We start from the raw sequence: 24,093 nt of genomic DNA, 5'->3' as shown, positions 1-24,093 counted from the left end.
ATTCTGACATGTGTTCTCCATCTTATTTGAATGTGTGGGGCAAAGAATTGATTGAGACTGTTTTTTGTAGTGGCTATGCCTTCTGTCAGTAAAGTATGTCTTCTGCCACTTCACTGCATTGCCTCTTCTACCATGAGTTCTTGCTCGGACAAACCCTGCCCCTCCCCAGTGACTCTCTTCTCTTCCCCTGGGCTCTCGAGTCTCCTCTGGGTACTCCATTTTCCAGCTGTTGCCTGGTCTGTCCAACTGCTTCCAAAAGCCAATTGACCCTCTGATTCCACTGGCATCTCCTCCTGCGCTAAGGGCGAAGGCATCTGGCCTTCTAGGCTCATTTTGTGAAGTGTTGCTGATTTGTTCTGTTACTGCGGGCAAGTCACTTAATCTCACCGTGGTGCAGTTTATCCACTGTAAAATAGGTCTAATAATCCTTGCCCGCTTTACTGAGCCCTGAATCTTGTTTGCCTTCTTTACATGTGCAGTCCTAAGGGTATTATAAAGCTTCAATTATTAATGTTTGGAAAGTGCTTTGAGATCTTTGGATGGAAATCCCTGTATAATCATATTTAGCACTTAGCATTTCACAGCACAGTACAGACGCTACGTAATCCTCAGAATACTCCTGTGAGACCGAATTACCTGTCAATACAATTATTATCCTCACTTTACAGCATAGCAAAGCAGAAGAATTAGGGCCTAATCCTGCTCCCCTTCAAATAAAGGAGTTCATCTGCTGACTTCAGGAGCTGGAAGAAGTCTTCTGTAACACATCAAGTCTTGAGCTCGGTCTGGGAAACCAACCCATGCTCAACCTCGTGGACCCTCCTTCTCATAGTACACTCTCTGGTATTTCCTAGTTGTGTTAACTTTTTTTTTTTTTAAACATGACTTTTTAAAACTTTGTCTTCCTTATTACAATTTCGTTTTGGCTACTTATTTTCTGTGTTTTCCAAAGTCCCAGTGTATTTAATTTCTGATGCTGCTTGTAACCCTGGGAGATATTTCTCCCATGAGTTCTTTTGCACCTCACCTTTGCAATTCTTTTCCTTTTCAGACTTATCCAGTTCAGTTCTTTTTTTTTCTTATCCAGTGGAGCAAGTAAAGATGTTATGCTGTCTATTGGAACACTGCGTCTATGTAATTTACCTTACTGTATTCCTACTTGAGCAATTTAGACCACGTTTTTGTTGTGAATACTGTATGCAGTCCTTCACCGTGGTTACGATGACTTCATGGCTGTGGTTATGCTAACCTGCCCTTCATTTATTTCTCCTAGTTATTTTAGTCTAGTACAGTGTTAGGCAGAGTAGACCTGCTGCACGCTGCAGCACTTCAGATCCAGTCTTCCCCTTGTAATGGTAACCAAAGCAGAGCTATAGAGGGCTGAAAGGAACGAGCCTTCGAGATGTCTTTAAGAAATGTCTTACGTAAAGGAGAATTTGGATGACAGACCATTGTAAATTTGTATTTAACAGAAGTTGAATTCTAAAACTTTTGTCCAAAAAATCATTTTTGCTGAATTCCTTGCGTTATGCAAGGATATAAGAAAAGAAATAATCCTTTAACGATGCCAAACACTGACTGTGCTAGTGTGGGGTTGCTGAAATAGAAGTAGAATCTATATTAAAATAATGAGACCAAATTTCCCTTTTGTCACATCACTAGTATTTCTCTACACGTAGACCCAGTTGGTTTAAGAGACCACTTCTGGAGTACAGTACATTTCTCAATGTAAATAAAGATATTACCATCCATACTGGATCATTTCTGGAGAAACTTGTGCGACTGTGAGCTAATGAAGTCTCAGTGAAGCTGGGGATGGAGCCCGAGGAAGAGGAGCTGGGGCTGGGCCGTGGTGCTACTGGCCCCTCGCCTTTCTTCAGGTCGAGGGTACTCGCAGACCCCCTCCCGTAGCCCCTCTGCGCGGTGGTGGAAAACGCATTGGATAGCAGCCAGGTTGCCTGCATTGCTGTGGGCTCATAGTAGCTGATAGTACCAAAGGCAATAGCAGTGTTAAACTAATTAACAGCTAGCATCGATAGCACCATATTTCTAGCAATTTCTTTGCTTGAAACAGCTGTTATTGAACATTAAAAGTAAAATCAATTGTATAAAGGTAAACAGTTTTGTGGTAATGCGACTATGACCTATAAAGTGACAATCTGACATTAGCTTTTAAGGATCATATATTCACATATGCTGTCATTGTAGAGCAAGCACCATGACTGGAAGGAGGCCTATGCATTTTGAGGCTGCGTTTACAGTTTAACATGCTGTTACAAATGTAAGGAGGCTCCCTCTCTCTCCCTCTAATTTTTTTCACCAGCTTGACAGTTTTTCAAACATATTCACTGTCAGCCCTAACAACCTGTCAACAACTGCCATTATGTGAGAATCGCGCAGACTTGCTGGAGCGCTGTGAAACCTGACAGACATGCCACAAGGATAAGTTCCTCAGAAACAGCGGGCTAAAACTTTTGAAAGGTGCTCTAGCCCTTGCAAGGCAAAATGAACAGTCAGATATCAGAAAAAACCATACACTTGTCACATCTGATATCCATTTCTTTCCCCCTTAAATTGAGGTGTATGTGAAGGAATAAAACATAGATTAGGACAATCCGTGGAACTTGCTGGAGTTGGTGCAGCTTCCCTTGCTGTCAAGTGTATGTGCAAGAAAGGCCAAATTTATCCTTGGTGTAAGCCTGTCCTGTGTGGCTCATACCTGTCTCAGGAAAATCTCATGAAATTCACTTTCATAGAAAATCTTCCATAACTAAAACACTTTTTTGTGATTTACTGTAATTGAGATTTCTTAATGTTTGCTAGGTTGCTGTGCTCAGAACTGATCCGGCACTGTGCTGAGCACCCTCTGGGGCTGATCTTTGTTGTACATAAGTGTGAAACAGCAGTAATTCCTCTGACAGTCATGGATTTAGTAGTTTGAAACCAGGGTAGAGGAGAGAGCTATGTTTGCTACTGAAATAAAATGGTGGGCTCAGGTTTGCAGAGGAAGAATAAACGAGGATGACTTAGTCATACAGGATAGCGTTAGCATCTGTCTGTTCTGTACACGTGTGCTTCCTATTCCATTAGCAGCGCGTAGCCTGGTGCCAGTGAGAGCGTGGGGAGCTCTGCCCACAGGCAAGGTAAGGGAAAGGTGGCATCTGAACTCTTCAGCCCACGAAGAGCACTGGGGAACGTTTGGGGCAGTTGGAGCTGTTTGCCAGGAAAGTTGTCTGGTTACGACCCTTCCTGGCTCTCAGTTACGCTACTGTTGTTTCATTGTAGGGATGTCCTTATGGCGTTGGCAGTGAGCAGCAAATGAAGACACTCCTTCCCCATGCACATACCCCCTCAAGTCCTATCACTGTTGTATCTCCTTCTCATTGGAAGCCCTGCATGGCTTTAGTAGAAGGGCTGTGAACTGAACTTAATTAGAAAATTAATGTACAGTTAGCTTTGAAATGCGCCTCGTGCTGAGCTGCTGGAAGAGTTTTAAATCCTAAACAATGTCCATTTTTTGTCATTTACCGTCAGTCCTGGGGGAGTGTGGTTGTACCTTGGTTTATACATTCATTGTAATGGGAGTTCTGAACATAAACCCATGTGCACTGCAAAGAGGTTTGAATATGTATATTCCTGCTGTTCTAATGTAGCTTTTTAAAATAAATATGGTGACATTTAAGTTTCTTTTGCTTTTGAATGTGTAAGAAATGAGGCATGCATGACTCTAAAGGAAATCATAGGCATGAGTTTTCAATACTGCATATGAAATACTGCTAAGAGTAGCTTCATGGGAAAATGGAAAATTTCCTTCTTGCTTTCCTATATAAAAATACAGTGGAAATAATGACTTGAATGTTTACTATATGTAGCGTGTAAGTTATGAGCTTCAGGCGTTTGAGGTCTGCCTAGAAAGTGGTCGCTCTCACTGAGTCTCGGAAAACGCTCCACATGTTGCCGATTCAACCAGCAGAAGCTGTTAGTGAGAGTGAAGTATGTTCTTGTGGTTCAGGTGCTGAGATAGTAATCAGGAACCGAGTATTCAATTTTCAGCTCTTTCATAGCCGTCATCTCTTCTTCAGGGCAGATAATTCAACCCTTTGGTCTGCGTTTCCCAGCTGTATGATAGCAGTATGATATTCCTTTACTACTTGGGAGTCGAGAATAAAGTTGGAGTTGAAGGTGCTGAGATCACCCAGTGATGAAGCCATGTAAATGCCCAGGTAATCAGGTGCGAAGGTTGCTTTGTTTGGATGCCTATCAGAAAAGAGAGAAGGAGAAAAGGAAGAAGAGGGGGGTGGAGGAGGGCAAAGACCAGGAGCAACAGCATGACCCTGTGGCAGGAACTGTTCCGGTGTAATTCCCTGGCAGGATACGCCCAAGGGGAGGGGCGTTTTGGGGCCTGGGCACGGCTTTGGCATTGGTCTGTGTGTGTGTCTCGGCTCGCGCTGGTGCATTTGCAAGGCCCTGCTCTCCAGTGGAGATGATTTGCTTGGGCGGCTGTGCGCGGGGATGGCGCGTAGTGGAACATGAGCTTGCACTGATGTAGGCTGTGGTACTTGCAGGTCCCCTTTGCCCCTTCAGAAATGCCTCAGTTTGTTTAAATGTTCTTTGATGCAAACTTAGAAAAACACTTCTAAAACATATTCACTAATAATTGCCTAAAAGCAATGCATTTTGCCTGTCATCGAACAGAGTAAGAAGTGAAGCCTCTTGTATAATGATAATGACTTTTTAAAGAGCCTTTTACTAAGAAGCATTTAACTCCTCGTTAACCTTGAGCTCAGAGCTTTGCCGTGTAGCGTGTTCTGGGCCGTAAAGCGTGGTGCCCTCCGTGGGGGAGAACACCTTAACTGCCCCAAAGTAGCACAACTCCCAAAGACACAGAGGCCTTATGTTTAAACTGACTTCTCTTTTTTTGTCTCTATTTTGTTCCCCACTTTCTTTCTCACTCTTAATTATGAAAATAAGAGTAAAATTCATAGCATACTCTTTTCAGGTAGTTTTTCTTTGGGATAAAAAATATTTCAAATGTTTAACAACCTTTACAGTAATACATGATGTGTTACAACAGGAAGAAAAAGGCATGTTGTTCAGCCTGCATGTAGATACTCTCCTATTTAGTTTTTGGGTTTTGTGTTTTAGGTTTTTATACTTCTGAGCTACACAAGGAAAGGGTTTCCTCTGGTTCAGTTTATCAGATGGACTAATCTTGGGTCACAGATGAGTTTAAATCAAAGCTTCAATGATATTTATCAAATCGAATCTAAGTTGTGGCTGCCTGTTGCAGGATTGTGGTGAGATCTGAAAGAAGCCTTTGAGACAGTCATTTAATCCTCTGGTTGCAAGGGGCTTACCTTCTGTCTTTTCCCTTGATTTTGCCGTTCTTAAGATGGAGATTGTTCAGGTAATGCAGTTAACTAAAGTGGTATCTGCTTTTTGTTAAAGGAAGACTGCCCGTGCACTCGAAGCGTCTTTCAGTACATGTGGGAATATGTAAGGTTATAAATCACGGAAAGAAAACACCATAGCACTTCAATAAAACATCCTGCTCTGGAGTGTCTGGGACAGAGAACATGGGCTTTTCACTGCTGTCGTGGAACTTCATAAGTCATTCAGAAGACAAAGCGCTTGTAATTTCTCATTCTGAGGTCTAGCGTACTTGGGCAGACTTCCATGCCGGGCATGCCATAGAGGCAGAGGACCTGCCACCTCGGAGTCATCTCCCTTCCCTGGGAAGTACTCAACTTGAAATTTCCCTGTATCAGGAACAGTCTTGCTTTTGCTGTTCAGCACCATAAAAAGTGGTTTTTAATATGTGCAAAAGCTTCCTTGACCATTGTGTAATCAATTCAAAGTACTATCTTCCTAACCTGCACTTCTTTCTGAGGGATTTCTGTGATTCTGTACTTGCAGTGACTTGCTTGCTCTGCAAAAAATCCTATAAAGCTCTTGAAATTTTGTAGATTAACAAAAGGGTGCCAAGAGCTGGCTGGGACCAGAAAAAGGACTAGTACCTCTTTCCTACAAGGACTTTCATTCACTGAGGGCAGGTTTCTGTTGCCCGTCTTTACCTGTCTACAAAGAAATACTGGTTGCAAGGATTCCAGAGTCATTTGATGGTTTCATGTTTTTTTCATGCACCACCATTCCAGTTCATCTTTTCTTCAACCCCTCTGTGAGTCGAGTTCAGGCACCAAGCACTACTTGTCTGCCTCAGCCAGTCACTTTTGACATCAAGTGTACTTGATCTGGGGCTGGTAGTTTACTTCAAACATTGTTCATGTGAATGGGTCTGGCAGCTGGGAGACTGCAAAAAAGTGCATGAACAGTGATTCTTGTTTTCTGTCTTCAAAACAGATCTATTGTACTGTTTCTGCTGGCTGTTTTGAAGAGTCTTGACTTTGAAGCTGGAGAGAAATCATTATCTAAGTCGCATTCATTTAAAGTTGAGGCCAGTGGTCTCATAAGTGATCACTCACATTAGCCTTATGAACCTTCTCTGTGGATGGGTGAGAAGAATATTGCCTTATTGTAAGGTAATAATTTAAATAGGAAAAGAAAATCTATGCACTGTGAATGCACACAGTATATTACATGTATTTATACATTATGCATCCCTACTCCTATCACTTGATTATAGATCACAGCTGTTTATTTTCTCTCTTGACCTTCTTTAGCTTGTGACATGCTCTGCTATTATTTTCCTAATGTTATGTTCATTATTAAAAATGCTATCACTTTCTTTTTCTCATTGTCACTGGTATTTGGTCATCTTTTGTCCTGTCTTACTCTCTTGATGTTTTTGGGGGGAGGGGGAAGGGTGGTCACAAGCTTTGCTTATTTAGTTTATACAGCAAGTTTTCTTTAGTACTCTGATCTCACCTAATGCTTTGTCCTGTTGGTCTAAAGATGCTTTTCAGAGAGGCTAAATCTAGTTGTCTGTTTAACACAGTGGAAATCGAGACAGTAAAATGAGTGCTTTGCTTAGAGAGGGAGCAGGTCAGTGGAAGCACAGACGCGCAACGGGCAAGTGTAATATCCAGCTGTGGACCAGCCATGTATCAGGACCATCGCAGGGAGAAGTTTTCATACTAAAATCGCATTTTCTTTGATACTTGTCCTGGGACAACGCTCTTTGCCACTTCCACTCAAAAATTAGCTGGAACTTATTGACAGCGTTTGGGAAAACTTGCTCTATACTGTAAAGATCCGTAGAGGCACCTGACACATGAAACTTCTGGTCTCTGTGTCCATGCTTAACCACTACAGCTAATTGCCAATGTGTGTAGTATTTAACAGTTTTTGGTATGTAGTGTTTACAGATAGAGAAGCTGAACGTTAAGTGGCGTGTTGACGTCTGTGCAGAGAAGCAGTTTTGGAGGCAGGAGGTGATGCACAAGTTCTTTGCTGATAGTTGCACCTCTAGCCTGACTAGAAACTTCTGCCTCTCTGTGTAAACTGGTCATTACAGCTTGAAAATATATATCTTTGGGGATTTAAATGGAGAGGTACAGTACTAGAGGTCAAAGCAACATTTGATTTGAGTGGACAGTCAGGGCAGAGAGTACAAGCAGAGCAGTAGTGGGAAGGGACAAGGAGGAAAGGATGTGGAGATGTTAATTCAGTGCAGCATCACACGAGCAGCATAGGGAGATTTATAGGAGCATTTCTGAAAAGGAAAAGTGGGTATAATGAATGGAGTAAGTCCGTGACAGTTGGTGAAATAACACCTTTGTGTCATAGGCTATCAGTAACTTCCTCTTGCTACATTTGGAACGCTTCCCAGCAGCAGTGAGGGAGATTGGATGGTGACCAACCTGTCGCCTTTGAATTACTAATTTAGGAAAGCAGCAAAAGATTTGGACCACGGTGTGTGAATCATGCCATATAAAGCTCAGAAATTGCTCTCTTCTGCTCTCCCTTCATTTTAGCTAGAGGTATGTGAGCTTTCTAGAAACAGTTAGCCCATAACTTCTAGTGTGTAAGGTGCCTTGATAAAATTTTGAAAATATAGGAGGAAGAAGAGGCGATCTGGAAAATGAAATGAGTGGATGGAGGCACTTGTGTTTTTGGTAACACGCTATTCCAGCAGCAGCCAGCTGTGCCTGGAGCCCCATCATTTTGGGTGCTGTCTGTAGCAAATACAGACAAAGCGTGGAAGGAGGAACAGAAGTGCACAAATTGGTGCAAGTTTTCTAAGGCCATGCTGCAGGTCAGTAGTAGAGTGGGAGCAGAGCACACAAGGTCCCACACAAGGTCTCCTGGTCCCAGAACCTCCTCCTCCCTCCACCTGGTCTTCCCTCCTGGATACGTGCGGCAGGATGTTAGCCGAAGCCTCTGAAGCTTGCAGCAATTCAGATCTAAATGGTGCGAGTCAACCTGTCTTGACTGAGGACTGCATACAGGGTAATGTGAATGCATCTATCTTAGATACTGTACTGTTGTGTCAATCACTGTTAAATACAAGTGGTTTTTGGGCAGAATCATTAAACGGTGTTCCTGCTCAGTTTTGTAGGTTGCCTATTGTGCCTCTCATCTGGACAGAAAACTCTGCATGGGATTTTGGTTTTGATTTATTTATTCTTATAGATTATTAGACTGTGGGAGTGTATTTTTTTTAAACAAACAAGCAAGCAAGCAAGCAAAAAATATGCATCGTAAAGCAAAAGACTGTCCCCTGAGGAGTTTTATGTTCTGTCTCAGCCAGATAGGAACTATCCGGATCAAAAACAAGAAGCCCTAGAGATATTTGTATAGTAAAGACTTTCAGAAAGAAAAACGGGAGGTTTCGATGGCAGAGGAGCATTGCTTTTTAGCTTCAAGAAGACTTTGCAGGATATTGGTGCAACATTTCACATGGGTGAAGGTAAAGGTGATGCCTAATCCACTTGCTGTTGTGTGTGTGAAGACAAATGCTAATTCTGCGGAGTGATTGCCTTAGTTTCAGTATTTCCTAGTGATGAGTCTTCAAAGTAGTAGTCTGGTTTTTATGCTTTTGTAGTAACAGTTTTTGACTCGCTATATGAAGTCCCTTAAATTATGGATGAGATGTGCATTTTGCCCAGTTTGAACTGTCCACGCTAATGGAAGCACTAATGCTAAATGAACAGGATCTTGTGGCTAATGTGATGCCTGACTGGCACACAGTACATTGTCAGTATGAAAGCCCAGTAAACGTAAATGCATAACCATGGGATGAGAAAGGGTGGGTAGTGTGTACGCAGAGGGGGAACTGCAGTATGATGAAAAACAACTACAGGCCACTCTTAGACAAGTAAACAATACGAACAGCCGAATCCTAATTTGTTTGATTAATGGGTGCACGACTATCATAGTGTAATGTAAATACAGGTAAGCTTTGTCTGGCTCAAACTATGGTATGGTGTCAAGAAATGAAACCTCAAAATCTCCTCAAAATACTCTGAGATCAGGCAGGAGACAGGGTCTGACTGAGCCCAGGAGACCTTAGTACTCAGACATTTATATGCCATACAGAATAGGATTTTTTTTTCCTTTTTTCCCCCCAAGCTTCATGGGATTTTTCTGGCTCAGCTCACGTGGTGAATGGCAGCCTTTCATTTATGAGCACCACCAACGAAGAAGGAGGATTCCCATGCTCCGAAGCGTATCAGACAGCAAGGCTCTCCTGGGAAGCCCAGTATGTTGTTAAACAGCTGCCTGGATCCCTGTTTGCAGGAGAATGATGAGATTACGAATGAATGGGTTTGCGTTTGGCTTCAGGTGGGTTCTGTTGCAGGGTTTCCACAGGCACAGCTTGAAACGTGCTGTGCAGGGTGACAGGATCCATCGTCCCGCTGTGTTGTGCAGTTGTGTAGGGTCAGGGCTGGATGTTTATGATGGTGGCACTTTTCCTTGCACACATGACCTGTGAAGTCCCTGCTTGAGACCAGATGCATTTCTTGTGCAGGGCCACTCAGCAAACTAAAACGCACAGCTGGGAACTCTTGAACTTGCAGAACTTGCAAAAGCCCAAGTGCCCTCCTTCCGTTCCATTTCTGCAAGGATTTGGTGTGGAGGGAACAGAACCAGAAGATCAAGTCATGGTTTACACTGCTTTCTGACACCTCTCTGTGCTGCCCTCTTCAAAGGGTTCTAAAAATGTTCTAAACTTCAATTAAAAAAAAGTTGGGTTTTTGACTTTTTTGATGAATTTTAATATATGTTAGTTATATTCATCTGGAACCATTCACATAAGAAGAACTTCTCACTGGCAAATGAAAGTTGAAATTCTCAGATTTAGCAGGACTCCGGAAGCTAAAGCTTTAGTGGTCCTGGCTCTCATAATCCCCCTAGCGCAATGGGGATCTCTGGGAATATCCTTGGGTGTGTGTATGTCTATGGGTGTTTACTTCATCTCCCCTTCTGTTCTTTTTAGTATTACCGGTATTGACTTCTGTGCTCCGTTGTTAGAAAAGACTTAATTTGATTGAGTATTTTAATAAGCAGAGTCCCTAAAAGTAGCTACTGTACGCACAATGAAGTGTTCTCGGGTCCTGATACGGAGAACAGCTTTGCCTGCTTCAGCTGGTGATAGAAGCCCCCTCTCTGTGCTGTGCTTCCCCAGCTGGACCCATTTTTCAATGTGGATGATTCTTTTTAATATTGAGCTTGAATTTGTGAGATAGTTTTTCTTCTTGTTGCATCTCTGCTTCATATGGGAAAGAATTATGTCTCAGAAATGTGGAAATTGTGGTTCCTTGATCTTCAGAGATTTCCAGCTCCCAGTGTTGCTGCGTGGCTCAGTTGCTCTATATTTTGGTGGGCTCCAGACGCCACCTCATGTCTCTGCCATGTCCCCTAGGCTGGGAGGGGACAGGTCAGACATAAAAGATAGTTTTAGAAAGGTACTCACCAAGAAGTTTCTCTCTGTGTGATTTGTAGTTGGATTCATTAAAGATCTCCTGCATGGTGCAGAAGGGACACGTATTACTACCGCTGTGTGAGCTTTCATTTTCAGTGATTTTCAGAAGCTTTGAGGGAACATTTTTGGAACGTGTGAATTGGTAGCCTAAGCTTTCACTGTCCTTCAGTGGAACTCATCGCGAGTCCCCAGATTATTTTGGATTACAACAACAACCTGAAGTTTCTCAGAACCTGTTGGAAAAAATTTACTAAAACATACCTGTAAACAATACTTTGATGTTAAATGAAGCCAATGCTTAAATGTTTTACTGGATAGAGCCTTAAATATATAAATGTATATATCTATATATCAGCTTTTTAGTGGCATTGTGAAGCTAATCAGAACCTATAAAAGACAATTTCTAAAACAACACTCCCATTTTAGGGGTAACTAATGGCAGTGAAAAATAAATTAGCCCTTATTTTCCCAGTATCTTTGGACTGTGTAAAGCAGAACTCCAAAGGGAGATTGTAAAAGTCATGGAAACAGTTAAACCACAGTTTGAGACAGCTGTCATGCTCTCCTTATTCTTTCTTCTATCCTTGTATTTGCACTTACTTTTTCAGCTGCTTTGCTTTAGAGTCCCTGAGATAAATAATAAGAGGTATAGTAATATCCCTGCTTATTAAAACAGTAGCAGCAAATAAGCTGTGTGAGCCCAGTTCTGTCATAGAAGAGTTCCAGGTTCAGAGGATAGCAAGTTCATACAGCTGTCTCTCATGACAGCAGTTCCTATTTGTATGCACCCAGAAATTTGATTTCTTTGTGTAATCATTGAAATAGTTAATAGAATTAAAAAAAAAAAAGCATATGACACTTCTGCCTGAGGACTGCATTTGATTTCCCTGTACAGGCAGGTGCAAAACCTAGAAGGAGAGAGTTAAAGATAGAATTTACATCTGTGATGAGATCCTCTTTGGGTCTGAAAACCAGACATGCTTTTTCCCCTCCTTTGGGAGCTCTGCAATTGCACTAAAGCAAGCAGGGGGGAGGCGTTCTGAAGACCAGCAGCTGAATCAGTCAAACATAAATACCAGGGTGCTACACATCTCAGAGCAACGACAGAAGTCAGTGTTGGAGGTTGCAATGGGGTTTCCATAAAGCATCTGTGGACAGACCTGGGTTTGAATATATCCTGAACAACTCGTTTTATTGACAGGCTGTCGTAACATGAAAGGGGAAAACAGAGGACCGTTAATAACAGCAGCAGGCCTAAATAAATTGCTGCTAGGCTTTAGGTCAATACCAGCCATTTGGTGCTTGCATGGAAGTTCTTGAAAGGTCGGAGAAGGGCAATGAAGTGTGTGTGACTTGACAAAGCCGTGGGAGCAGAGAGATTGTGGACTTGTGGCGTTCATGCAGTCATTTAGTTGTCGGTTTATAGCCTTTTGGGTGTGTTGGATGTTCTGGGTTACACCTACAAGAACAAGGTCCCTGCTACAGGGAGCTCACATGTCAGTGAACAGCGTATACAATGAACAGGATGTGCAGTTTTTTTTTTTTTTTAGCAAAAGCATGTAGTGATCATGGAAGAAGTAGGTTCCTGAGGTTTGGTTAACGTCCTGTGTGCCTCAGAAGAACCGAGCCATCCAAAGGAATTTAAGTAAGATGTGGTGAGTCTGCAGGCGCCCTCAGGCTTGGCTTTCCTGGCAGAACGGCCACCTGCTCGTTGCAGAAGATACTGGAAGACAAGGCTGGCATCATTAGGTACATCATGTGCAGGAGCTGTGTGAGAAGTGGGAATCAACAAAGTTTTGCAAGGGTTTAAAGCAGTAGACAGTTGCATTTCTTTTAGCAGTCTAACTAATATGCCTGGAGGACATGAAGAGCAATTCTGCAGCCAGTGTCCTGTGGCTCTGGTAATCAAGGAATGACAAAAATTAGAATTGAAAAGTCATGTTAGTTCATCTCCCCCTTAAAAAGGGACATTTCCTTTTTTATGTATTATAGCAATTAGCTGGCTTGCAAGGGGAGGAAGTATGGAACAGAAGAGATTTAAAACAGTGATGGAGAGCCTGGAGCTGAGAGGACGAGACAGCGCTCTGGGCAGCAGAGGGTCATCGGGACTGAGAGCAGTGTTGCAGTACTTTCCACCTCCAAAATACTGCATAGATATTAACCAATTAATCTGCACAAATGAGCCATGAAAATGATCAATGACTTGTTTAAAGTCGAAACACAATGAAGTTGGATTCAGGTTTAGTACATAATGCTCCCTGTCTCATGGTCTAGATGGAGAGAGAGACTGAGATTTCAAAAAGGTGCTGATTCCCTGTGAGAATCCAAGACAACCGCTGCGTTGCCCAGAGGTGTATTGCTGGAAGATCCCTTCATGGATTTAAAGGCAGCAGGAACCATCTACTATGACACCTTGCATAAAGCAAGCTGTGCAGTTTCACCTGGTGACTCCTCTAGGTCCTGTTACTTGTGATTGAACCGAAGTATGCCTTTCAGAGGAAAGAGTTTTGGGTTTAGTATTTAAAAAAAAAATAATTTGCCATGTGACTTTAAAATTTGTTCCAGTAATTGGCTAGCTTTCTTCTCATTCTCTCCTTTTAAGTAGAGATAATGCAAATGAGAAATCTTTAAAGGACAAGGTAATTGTCACATTCTACGTGAATATACAGATAAGTTTTGCTGCATTTCTGATGACTGTCTTTTAAGGTCAGATATATAAATACTACTTTCTTGAACTTTTTCCAAAGCTCACTTACACAATCCAGAAACTTTCTGGGTTTTCCCAGCACTTTTTAAATTATTTCTCACTTGTTATGCTATGGCTTGTGCAGCAAATAACAGGTGTGTGTGTGTGTGTTGTGTTTTCAATTCTGGGATTTGTTCTTGGAGAAAAATAATTAACACTGGCAGGAGTTTGATTGCATTAATTTGCAAAAAGAAACACCCAAACAATAAATCCATAGTGGGAGAACTGCCCATATGTTACAGATTGGCTTAACATGGATGAAGCATTAAATAAACTAAGTCTGAAAAATAAAAACCTTATCAGCTTTATTAGCGTTGAACTCTGCGGCTTCCACTGGGGCTGACACACTTAATTAAAGATGCTCTGGTCTAATTAGGTTGCACATCAAAAATACAAATACAAATTTTTTTAAGACCTATCTGTGCTACAATTCCCAGTGATGTGGATATTTATTTTATTCAGTTAGTCTCCACCTAGAGAAAAGCTTTGTTAGGTTATAAAATACAAAAATTCAGGGACTGAAGTATTTAGAGTTCTTGCACTGAATGAGGCTCAGATCTTTAATGTCTGTATATCTGAAGACCACTGTGGGTTAAGGAGAAAGAAGACTTTATTTTGAATTTTAAATCATTATGTGATACTATCTGATTGGCTTAATTCTATTGGTGACTAGCTCATGAGGAAATCCATTGCCTTCATTTGTTTTACTACCTATGGGATTGATTCCCCTGTGGATCCAGCCCAGCCTCTACTGAGGTCAATGGAAAGACTGCCATTGATTTAATAAGAAGATGCTTCAGAGGCGGGGGGATCGCTGCATCTCAAAACAGAACAGCATGCATCCTTTCTAGGATCTTCTATGCTTTAAAAACTGAGTTTTTCTCCTGCTAGCAAATAGGACAAATCCGCTGTACCTTGTTGTGTGTTCCCGTGATTTTCTCTTGTCAGGCACTGCTGAGCGTGAGATTCGGCCCCGGGAGTCCTGTGAACAGTCCTTCCTTTCCAATTGATCCTGGAGTGTCAGAGCCTTGTCAGCCTCTTGCTGTCAGGTTTTGTATTAGTTTTTGCAGTTTCGTGTTTAGTTTTTTAATCTGTAATTTTGCTTTACATAAATTGCTGTTGTTTCTGACCTTAATGGCTTTGTATGCTCTTAAGGCTAGGAGAGCAGGTCTCAACTTAGCCTCCGATAACCAGCAGTAAGCTTCAGTCCTAAAGGTGGCATTCGGGCAATTCTGAATCACTGTGCGCTAAATTCTTCTTTTTCCAGTGCTTATCAAACTAGATAATTACTGCTCAGACAAATATATATTGGCTGGGGACAGGTATGAAATTAGTTTCTAAGCCTTTTCATTAGTGGAAAATGCAGGCGCATACGTAGCTTTTTAGAATTTGTCATTGATTGCTGGAGCTATGTTTTGGTAGCTCACAGCAAGCGATGTCCAGAGCTCCCTGAGCGATGGTGGGCTGCAATCACTGGCGTGGGGCCTGCAGCTCTCGCGGATTTCGTTTGACTTGCAAAGCCTGAACCTACCCATTGGAAAATGGGCCCTTGAAATTAAATGGTTGGCCACAGTTTAAAGTCTGGCTTCCTTTGCAACTGTGAACATGCTGATATTTCCCCAATATTATCATCGTATCTATTTGTGGAGTTATTTTGCTTTTGTATGTTCTGTGTGAACTTTAATATTTCTTAGTGAGTGACTGGAAGACACACAGCCTAAGTGCCTTGTGCAGCTTGCTGTTTAGGGTTAGCTGTTGGATTAGGATTTTGCAATTGTTTAAAACTGTTCCTTGGAGGAAGGAGGAGACAGACACCTCTGATTTATTAAGAGTGACTTAGTGCTAAATGGAGTGCAACTCCAATGGCAGGCTGCCTTGAGCCGTTTTGGCTTTGTTCCCCACGTTACTCATGGCGTGTGCGTTTGTGTGTGCACATATGTGCACATTCAAATCTCACCCCAGAGCTGCAGGAGGAGCACAGTCTCCTTGCTCAATCAGTGATCTACCTAGAGATAGCAAAGTGCTGTAAGTGGATGTGACGTTCCAGTGGCTGAATTATTCTTTTCAATTATTTCTGCTGAACAAATCTCCAGTAATGACACAGCTCCACAAGCTGGCCTGAAGTTATGTGCCCCATAATCAAGAGCAATTCCAGGATCCAAATGCTCCATTATCTGCTTGAGTAAGGACATAAATACAATTACAGTAGGCACTTGAAGGCAGTAGTTGAGCAGAGGAGAGATGCATCGCTGCAAGGACAGCTCTTGTTGAGATGCTGTTTAGCTACTTCTGGCCCAGATGTATTGACCCTGAGAAAGCAAAGCACAACTGTCTGGGTAGGTCCTGGGATTTGCCAAGCTGATAGGTATCGCTGCTGCTAAAACCCTCGTTGTTTATGGGCTGGGCTACTAATTTTTCTCATACTGAATAGCGTTGAATGTCACACATCTATAATCTGTAGTATGAATTGCTACTTTGCTCAGTGTACCAGATTTCTTCCGGCTCTTGAGGAAGAAAAGGCTTTATGCATAAATTGTGAGCCATGGCAGAAAATATGGCTGTGTGTGTTTTACTGTTAGGATCAGCCATCTCAGAGTGGAGTGGCAGCTTTATCAGTGGATATCCAGCAATTCTTGTAGATGAAGTTAGACGTTTAGGAATAGATGCACCTATTTCTCCTTTCTGAACATACATTTTGTTATGACACCTTACGGAGCTCATTTTAAACCCTGCTTCAGGGCAAAAATATTTATGGCACACTTTAAATAAAACATATTATGTGTTTTGTACAAACATATGTATCATTGTCCCCCTAGCTGGAGCTGATATAATTTCTGACACCGAGTGCTGTGCTTCATGCAAAATTCATGACATGTCATTGCATAAGAATGAATGTGTTCCTTTAAAATACAGGCCTTTCAGCCGTGATAACCACTTAGTTTTCAGTTTCAGGAACCAAGATACTTCCTTGCTGTGACTGTTTGAGTGAAACGCCGTGTGAGTGACGGGCAGCCTCGGAGTTGAGGTGGCAGGAGGCTGATGGTGCTTTCCTCCTGCAGATGATCTTCTAGTCTAAGTCGATGGGATTTCTGGGTCTATATTCGACATAAATCTTCTGTCGGACAGTCAGTGAATACTTGTGTCTCCTGGACAGATAAAGTCCCTTTTTTAAAGCTTTCAATACTGAGACTTTTAAGTTTCTAACCCTTATTTATTGAACAAAAGAGGAAAAAAAAAAAAGTGGATTCTGTCAGGAGCTTGAAAGCAACCTATAAAGACTGTTTCAGTAGTTCTGTCAGTTTTCTGCCACATGTATATGTTAATGATATTTATTAAGTCATAATATAGTATGTACAAGCATAATGTAAAAGTGGTGCCCAACATTGTGGATGAACAAAATGAACAAATAGGGGGACACAGAGATAGTGAGAAAACAAGAAATGATGAAGGGACCACAGCAGTACTAATGCCTGTGCCGTCTATCTGATAGAGACCTGAAAATGGGATTTGGGGCAGCTAGCCTCCTCATCTGTCGAGTGGGGTCCACGGGAAGACACTGAGGCATGTGTCTTGGCTGGGAGGTGGTAGTGGGACCTGTGTGGGCAGGGAAGTTACTAGCTCTCAGCTGGACTGTGTGTATGAATGCTCCTGCTCTGCTCCATTGGGAGCTTAAAAAAAAAAAAAAAATTATTACACCTTAGGCAGTGACCTCAGTAGGAGGTGGTGCTGCTAGGTCTTGTCCCTTGGGTAGGGAGCTAATGAGCAGCACCTGCGAAGGTGACCTCTGGGCTTGAGTGGTTCCTTAGCAGCTGCACCTCTCTGCTGGGGAAAAAGTTGTGAAAAGCTCCTGTAGAGGTGATTTCTGGTCTCGGCTAGGAAAAATACTTTTAATTGCCGTTTTCCATCTTGCAGAGTCCAGGGAGGTGTTTTTACAGCATCACTCTGAGGGTGTGTTTTGCAAGACAAAAAGTGTGTGAATGCGTTGGAGATGCAAGGCTTGCTGGAGTGGTATTGGTAGAAGAGATGGTGGCCTGCAGCCCTGCTGTTGTGAGCGAACCGCAGAGCAAATGGTGGCGTCCAAGTTTCCTCTTGGATAGAGGTGCTTGGCTCACCCCAAAAGAGGTGTAGAAGTGAACTAGGACGTATGCAGTGGGAATATCAGCTGAGCAGGATGCCAGAGCTCAACAGGGAGTGAGCAGGAGTGATGGTGTGCACCAGGACGTGAGCCCTGGCTTGAACGCCGGCCAGGGATGCCAAAGGCCAGAGCCACCGAGACTCTGCAGGCACTTCTTTGTGCTGTCAGCTTGGACAAAACTGTTGGGACATTAAAGGACAGAGGTTCAGTGTCACAGAAAAAAATTTTTTTCCCCCCAACCCTTAATGGTACCTAATCTTTCAACCCCACCAATTCAACGTTTGTTGAACAATTCTAGCGTTTCTGGTTTCTAGCTGCTGCGTCACAGAAGAACACGGTTACTTTTTGAATGGTTGAGGGGGTGGTTAAAGTGATAAAGTAATTTCTTTTAAAAAGGAAGTATTGGACAGAGTTAAAATTGAAGGATTGGAAAAATGAGAATAAAAGCATTAAAAATCAAGGCACTGTTCCTAAACTGTCCTGGGCGAGCTGTGCTGTTTCACAAGAAACTTAGGCCACTCTGTGAAGACTTGGGGAGCTCTGGTAGGCGGTTCCCCCCCCCTTGAGAGGAGGCACAGCGACTGGGGCAAGGTCTGGCTGGTGCCGTAATGCGTATGTGATGGTTTCCAAAGGCGTGTTTGGTAGCACGTACATGGCGCAGTAACCTGGCAGCTCCTGCCAGGCTGGGATGGTGATGGGACAAGGACACGGCGTGGTGAGTCCCCGCGGTTAGGCAGGCTGGAGCAGGGGCTCTTCTATTAGCGCGTTGCAGCCCTGACACACCTGGCTCCATCTCCCTACTGTTAAACCCATTAATACAACAAATGGTAGTGTATAATAAATACGTGTCAGTTTTATGATTTTAACTGGTCTTTTGATTTGTTTCCTATTTTATGTTGTTTAGACAGACTGATTTAGACAGTTAAAATTCCACTTAAGCATGATACATTGTGGCTGCCTGACAGACAATAACGTTGATATATACGACTGGATGAATCTCTAATTAGATTTTGGCAGCACTGTCACAGCCGGGGAAAGTTTCCCAACGTACTCCATTGAAATGATATTTAATGCAACCTCATGTAACGAAGGTCATCTTCTAATTAAGCAGGTCCCCTCAAAAGGATGTTAAACCTAATGTCCTTCCTTCAGTGGCCTTTGCCCTTGCAGTATCTGCCTTCTCCAATATACTTTTTGGATGACTTAGATTGTATATTAAAAAAGTACATAAAGCAGATAAAAATAGGTAGAGAATAATAAGTGACGCTCGCCCTGAATTTTATAGTATATGTAAAATTAGTTATGAGCATGGGAGCATCTGTCATTTGATAAATTATTGTTATTTATGTAATCAAGGAGAAATGTAGTTTAGAACCAGGGATTGATTATATGATTGTGTAATAATACCAATTTTCTGCAAATTTCAGCTTTTATGAACGCTTTATAGTAACTACAGAAGAAAAGAGGTTATTAAACAAATGGAAAGCCTGTTTCCAGTGATGTCTACCTAAAATACGTTGGGTCAGTTTTGGAGCTGGAGAGAGGCCTGAGAGGCCTCTGGGTACTAGTGCAACATAACTGTGAAAGGAGGAGTGCATACAACTGTGCTACAGTTAATGGCAGTGCAGTTAATGGTAAGACTGCCTAGAGCAGATGGGAGACAACGTCTAGTGCTAACCAGGGACTAACTGGCCTGCGGGCATACAAGATAAAGGAAAGCTTTCCTAGTGGATGTCTACAAACAAATTTACGATTCCTGTCTCCCAATATTTAATGAATAAGGATCCATTTATTCCTAAGTACATATCAAGAAATTCCAAATTATACTAGTAGAAGTTGTGTGGATTGCTTTACATCAAGGAAAAATAATAGTTGAGAAGGGTGGTACTTTGGGAAGAACCTTCCCAAATGCCAGAGCTCCTCCCCCCCCCCCCCCCCATGATCCTATAGACATGACTCTTTAATTAGCAAAACGAAAGCTGTTGGAGAGTCAGTGAGATCCACAAATTTTGTCACTGAATTCAAGAAGTGCAGATTTGGGCCTGCTCTACTCGGACCTTGTTTGCACATCGCTAAGGAGATCATTCGGTGGGGCTGTCTACATGAGGAAGTTGGTAACTCTGTGTGCGAGGGCACAGTAAATCACACTAACGTCCTACGTGGGCAGGCTTGGTGCCCTTTACAGCGAGAAGATAATACACGTGAAAATGAGAGTGGGAGGTTACTGTCCCTATTTAGTTTTCTATGGATTCCAAAAGTGAACGGCAACACGTGAGGTATCTACTCCACTCCTAGGCCAATTAGCAATTTTGCACAAAGCCATCCTATGTGTGTACTTTTGAAGAGTTAGAGTACAATAAACTGAAAACCATATGTATTTCTTTACAGATCAAGCTCTGAGGACCTTGCAAAGCACCATGATCAACTGAACTCGCATGATAATCTCCCCAGAACTGCAAGAAAAAGGTAACTTCATTTGATTTTATTTTTCAATTTTCATATTCTTCCTATTTGCACATTTACTTGGAGGGATTGTAATTCGGTTGCCAAAAGGTCTTATTTTTTTGAATGTCTTTTTGGCTTTGTACCAGTATTCAGTGAGATTTTCTTGGCAATTTGGAATAGAGAAGGTAAGTTTACTTAACTCTGCTCTACACTGTGATTTGTGAGGAGAACTTGGTTACGATCAGTTTATAGTACCTAAACAAATAGAAGCTTTCCTTGGGTGATCTTTAAGGGAGCATACTTTGCAACTGCTTCGTGGTGCTGTCATGCTGAGCCCTGCAAGGGAAAGATACACCCCTCAGTGCAGTTTCAGGTGACCATTTCTGGGATGTTTATCCAATGTTCTGATCACCCCTCTCTGTCTCCTCCTCGACTCTAAATTTATTTGCTTAGGCATTTAAGTCCTGTTTCAGGAGGGCAAGAGCTTATTTTTCCTTAACAACCCCAGTTTGCCTTAAACAGTAGATCTGATACCTTCTCTGCTGATGAAAAAGATAGGAGGCTGTTAGCAATAGTACTATTTATATTGTGCTAATATGCTTTAATCCTTTCTCTGAGCAGTGCTGATGGTTTAAAATAATGACTAGGCAATAAATTTTTACTGGGACAGGTGTACAAATAGTACCAAGTAGAGTGCTGCTCAGGGTCAGACTATGAAAAGAATGGTGGCCCAGATTATAGTGCAAGATGAAACTGTTTCGTTTGCTATTCAGATCTGATGGCACATGTTTTTGGCTTTAGCTACCAAGGTTTATCTGCTATCATTAACAAGGTCCATGTGTATCTTCTGAAGACAGCAGTTGCTCTGATTTGATTTATTTTTAAAAAAAAAAAAAGAAAGAAAGAAAAAAGAAAAAGGTAGGTGGAGGGACTCTTCTGTTCTTGAAGACGATCCATGGATCTTCCAAACCTGCTGCATTCCCATAGTGCCCCAGGTATGCAGTCAGGGACAGAAGCCTTTATGCTCTCTACGAGTGGGTTTTACCACAGCAATAGTAATCTCAACTTCTGTTTTCGGAGTTATTCATGCTAAGAGGGACTGAACGTCCCTGGCAGCCATTGACTTCAGTGAGAGCCAACGGTGCCCTCAGGAGAATCCTGGCCTTACGTTTGTTGCAGTCCTCTGCCACTTCTAAAACCTCCACTAGAATCCTGAAATTCCTATCGTGCCTGTACCAGATGTGGGTAATGGCAAGAGAATTAATTAATCCTGAGTTCAGTACAGGACAGCACATCCTACTTGTGCTAATTGACCATGATGGCCCTACTGTTTCACATCAAGTTCCTTGACAAATAGAAGGTTTCCAGTACTGCAGACATTTTTCATAAATGCTCTTTCACTAGGATATTTTAAGCCATACACTTTTTCATTTTCTTCTGTTTCTGTTTTGAGCTCTCCGTTTTGGCTTTTTTGCTACAAAAAGTCAGTTTTTCAGTCTTTTCCTCCTATTTTTAAAAGGTCCACGCTTAGCCAGCTTTAATATTCGCAGTGCAACATCTACTTTCTACTTTCCAACACATCATACTAAGATATTTTTCAATAAATGAATAAAGTATATAGAGCAGAAGGTGGAGAGTGGTTAAGCTTATATTGTTTATAAAAAGTAATAAATTAAAAACATGATTTAATATACAAGCAAGAGGAAGGACACAAATCCTTTCGACCTCAGTGGTTAGTCACATGTTTAAATGAGTAAGCAGACTTAATAAAATTTCTTTATCTGGATGATACTATGTTTACTGAGTTTGTGCTATATGACAGTGGAGGAATCTGGCAGCATTTGTTCAGCAGATACACGTTTCAAGTCCTGTAGACAAATAGGAGCTATTACAATCTCACTAATGATAGCTTTCAGGAAGATGTAGTCGAAACATCACATGCTTTTGCTGAACGTAGCAGGGTCACTGTGAAGTTGCATGTTTGGTAGTCTTAGCACTTGTATTGCACATACTTTTTCTCAGGACATTAGGACTGTGGCATAATATATACAGTACTTCAGAATATTAAAGAACTCATTAACTGTTAGATACAGAACTTGCCTCCCCCATGTGCTAGTATGGGTTTGTGCCATTTGACTTATTGAAGCAATTAAAGGTGGTAGTCAAATTGTTTTATTGTGTTCCTGGTTATAGTGCCAGAGGTAGCCCAACCATCAGAAATGATGTCAGAGCTTGGCAAAATGTATAGTTTACTTCTTTGGAAGCTGTAGTGTTTGTATGTCCTTCCAGATATCTTTTTGTTTGTTCTGTTATCGTTGTAGAATAATGAGAATCACATGATCTGTGTTTGATTTGGTTATAATGTTTTCTTTCTTCTGGTTAAGCTGTAGAGATAAGTGACTGTTCAGTCCAAGGTCTTGGATTTTAGATGAACAGCTAGCTGTTCCTTCATTCATCCCTTCGCACCCGCGTGACAAACCACGAGCATGAAAAGGAAGGTAACACAAGCTTCTTTGTCAGCAAATAGCGGCACACTTTAAATTGCAGCTTTGCTAGGAGGACTTGGCTGTTACAGAATACCTTCTACTCAACAATCCAAAACACTTCACCAGTGCTACTTTTCTGAGGCTCTTTAGCATCGCTGTGCACCAAGGAAATACTATATGCCTCTTGCCAGTGAGTACAGAGAAGAACAGAATGTGGAAATGGTTTTCCAGAGGTCGCCTGTTAACTTTAGGGCACAGGAGGATATAGAAATCCAGTCTCTGTGGTTTACAAAATCTGTTGCTTTACCTCTTTGCAGGTTTTGATGCTCACCTCTTTATTTAGGAGTCAAATGCTCAGCAGGGCGTTGTCTCTGAAAGCTGGGTAGCTTTATCACTTCTCCTGCTGTCTTGGTCTTCTGGATTAGGAAGTCCCAGTTTCATCTGTGGTGTTAGGGAAGCCCGAGGCCCAGTCATTATACAAGTCATCCACTGCTCAGAGCAAATGTCAGACCAAGTGTGGCCGCGAGGGTGAATGACGGGCACGCAGTGTGCCCCGACTGCGCTTCCCCGTGTCTGTCCTCCTGGCCTGGGGAGTGGAGGGGGTGCAGAGAGAGGCGAGTCCCAGCGGCTGCACGGCTCTCTGCCTGGGGTACTTCTGGCTTACATCTGTACGAGCAAATAAAGCTGGAGGACTGCTCTTTGGCTAGGGGGTTTTGTTTGTGAGGAAGGGTAAAGAACTGTTAGCACGTGGCTGGGCATCATACACAGTGCAAACCTTTGCAGCAGAGTGCATGTTAGCTGCATGGTGTCCCCAGTCGTGCCTCTATTTGGAGTAACGAGGTTTAATAGCAATGAAACTGAGCAACATTTAACGCAGCCTCTGGCAAATGCTCTTTGTGCATTTGGGGATGTCTGTTGACTGTAAGAACATAGCCAGCAAACTTCACGGAGCAGGTTCCCTAGCGTTTTCGTAGGGCAGTACAGAACTGTGTTAGGCTTCTGTTCTACCCAAACCTCTGCAGGAGCCTTTTTCTCCCCAAATCCAGAGAAACTCGTGAGACCATGAACACCTCTCCCTCCCTTCATGTCCACAGCATGTAGATTTGCAGCCTTGGAGATTTGCTTTGAGTTCTAGACAAGGCTAAGTCCCGAATCTGCGGAAGGAAAGGCAGTGCCACCATCCCTGTGCTGTCGGAGCAGTATCCCTGCAGCAGGCAGCTGGGGCGTGCGAGGGCAGGAACCGGGACATTCCTGTTAGCACCGGACACCAGGGAAGGCCTCGCTCCTCAGCTTCCCCATGTGTCGCTTACCTTTAAGTAAGGATCTGACTGGCAGCTCTGTGCGAGGGAATTGAGGTGGGACGACACAGCCAGGAACATATGAGATGCTTGAAATG

The 24,093-nt window shown here is 42.5% G+C and overlaps 1 long non-coding RNA gene across 1 annotated transcript in view; it reads left to right on the top strand.

Annotated features, from left to right (window-relative positions):
• The window catches only part of LOC112987615 (uncharacterized), a 701,714-nt gene that overhangs the window by 210,995 nt on the left and 466,626 nt on the right, over nt 1-24,093 (top strand). The window contains exon 3 of the long non-coding RNA XR_010391477.1: nt 20,155-20,232. This is a non-coding gene — a long non-coding RNA (uncharacterized LOC112987615). The remainder of the gene's footprint in view (nt 1-20,154; nt 20,233-24,093) is intronic.

The sequence above is a fragment of the Dromaius novaehollandiae genome, chromosome 13 (genome assembly GCF_036370855.1).
Source record: "Dromaius novaehollandiae isolate bDroNov1 chromosome 13, bDroNov1.hap1, whole genome shotgun sequence".
NCBI lineage: Eukaryota > Metazoa > Chordata > Aves > Casuariiformes > Dromaiidae > Dromaius > Dromaius novaehollandiae.
This window is presented reverse-complemented; position numbering and strand designations above follow the sequence as displayed.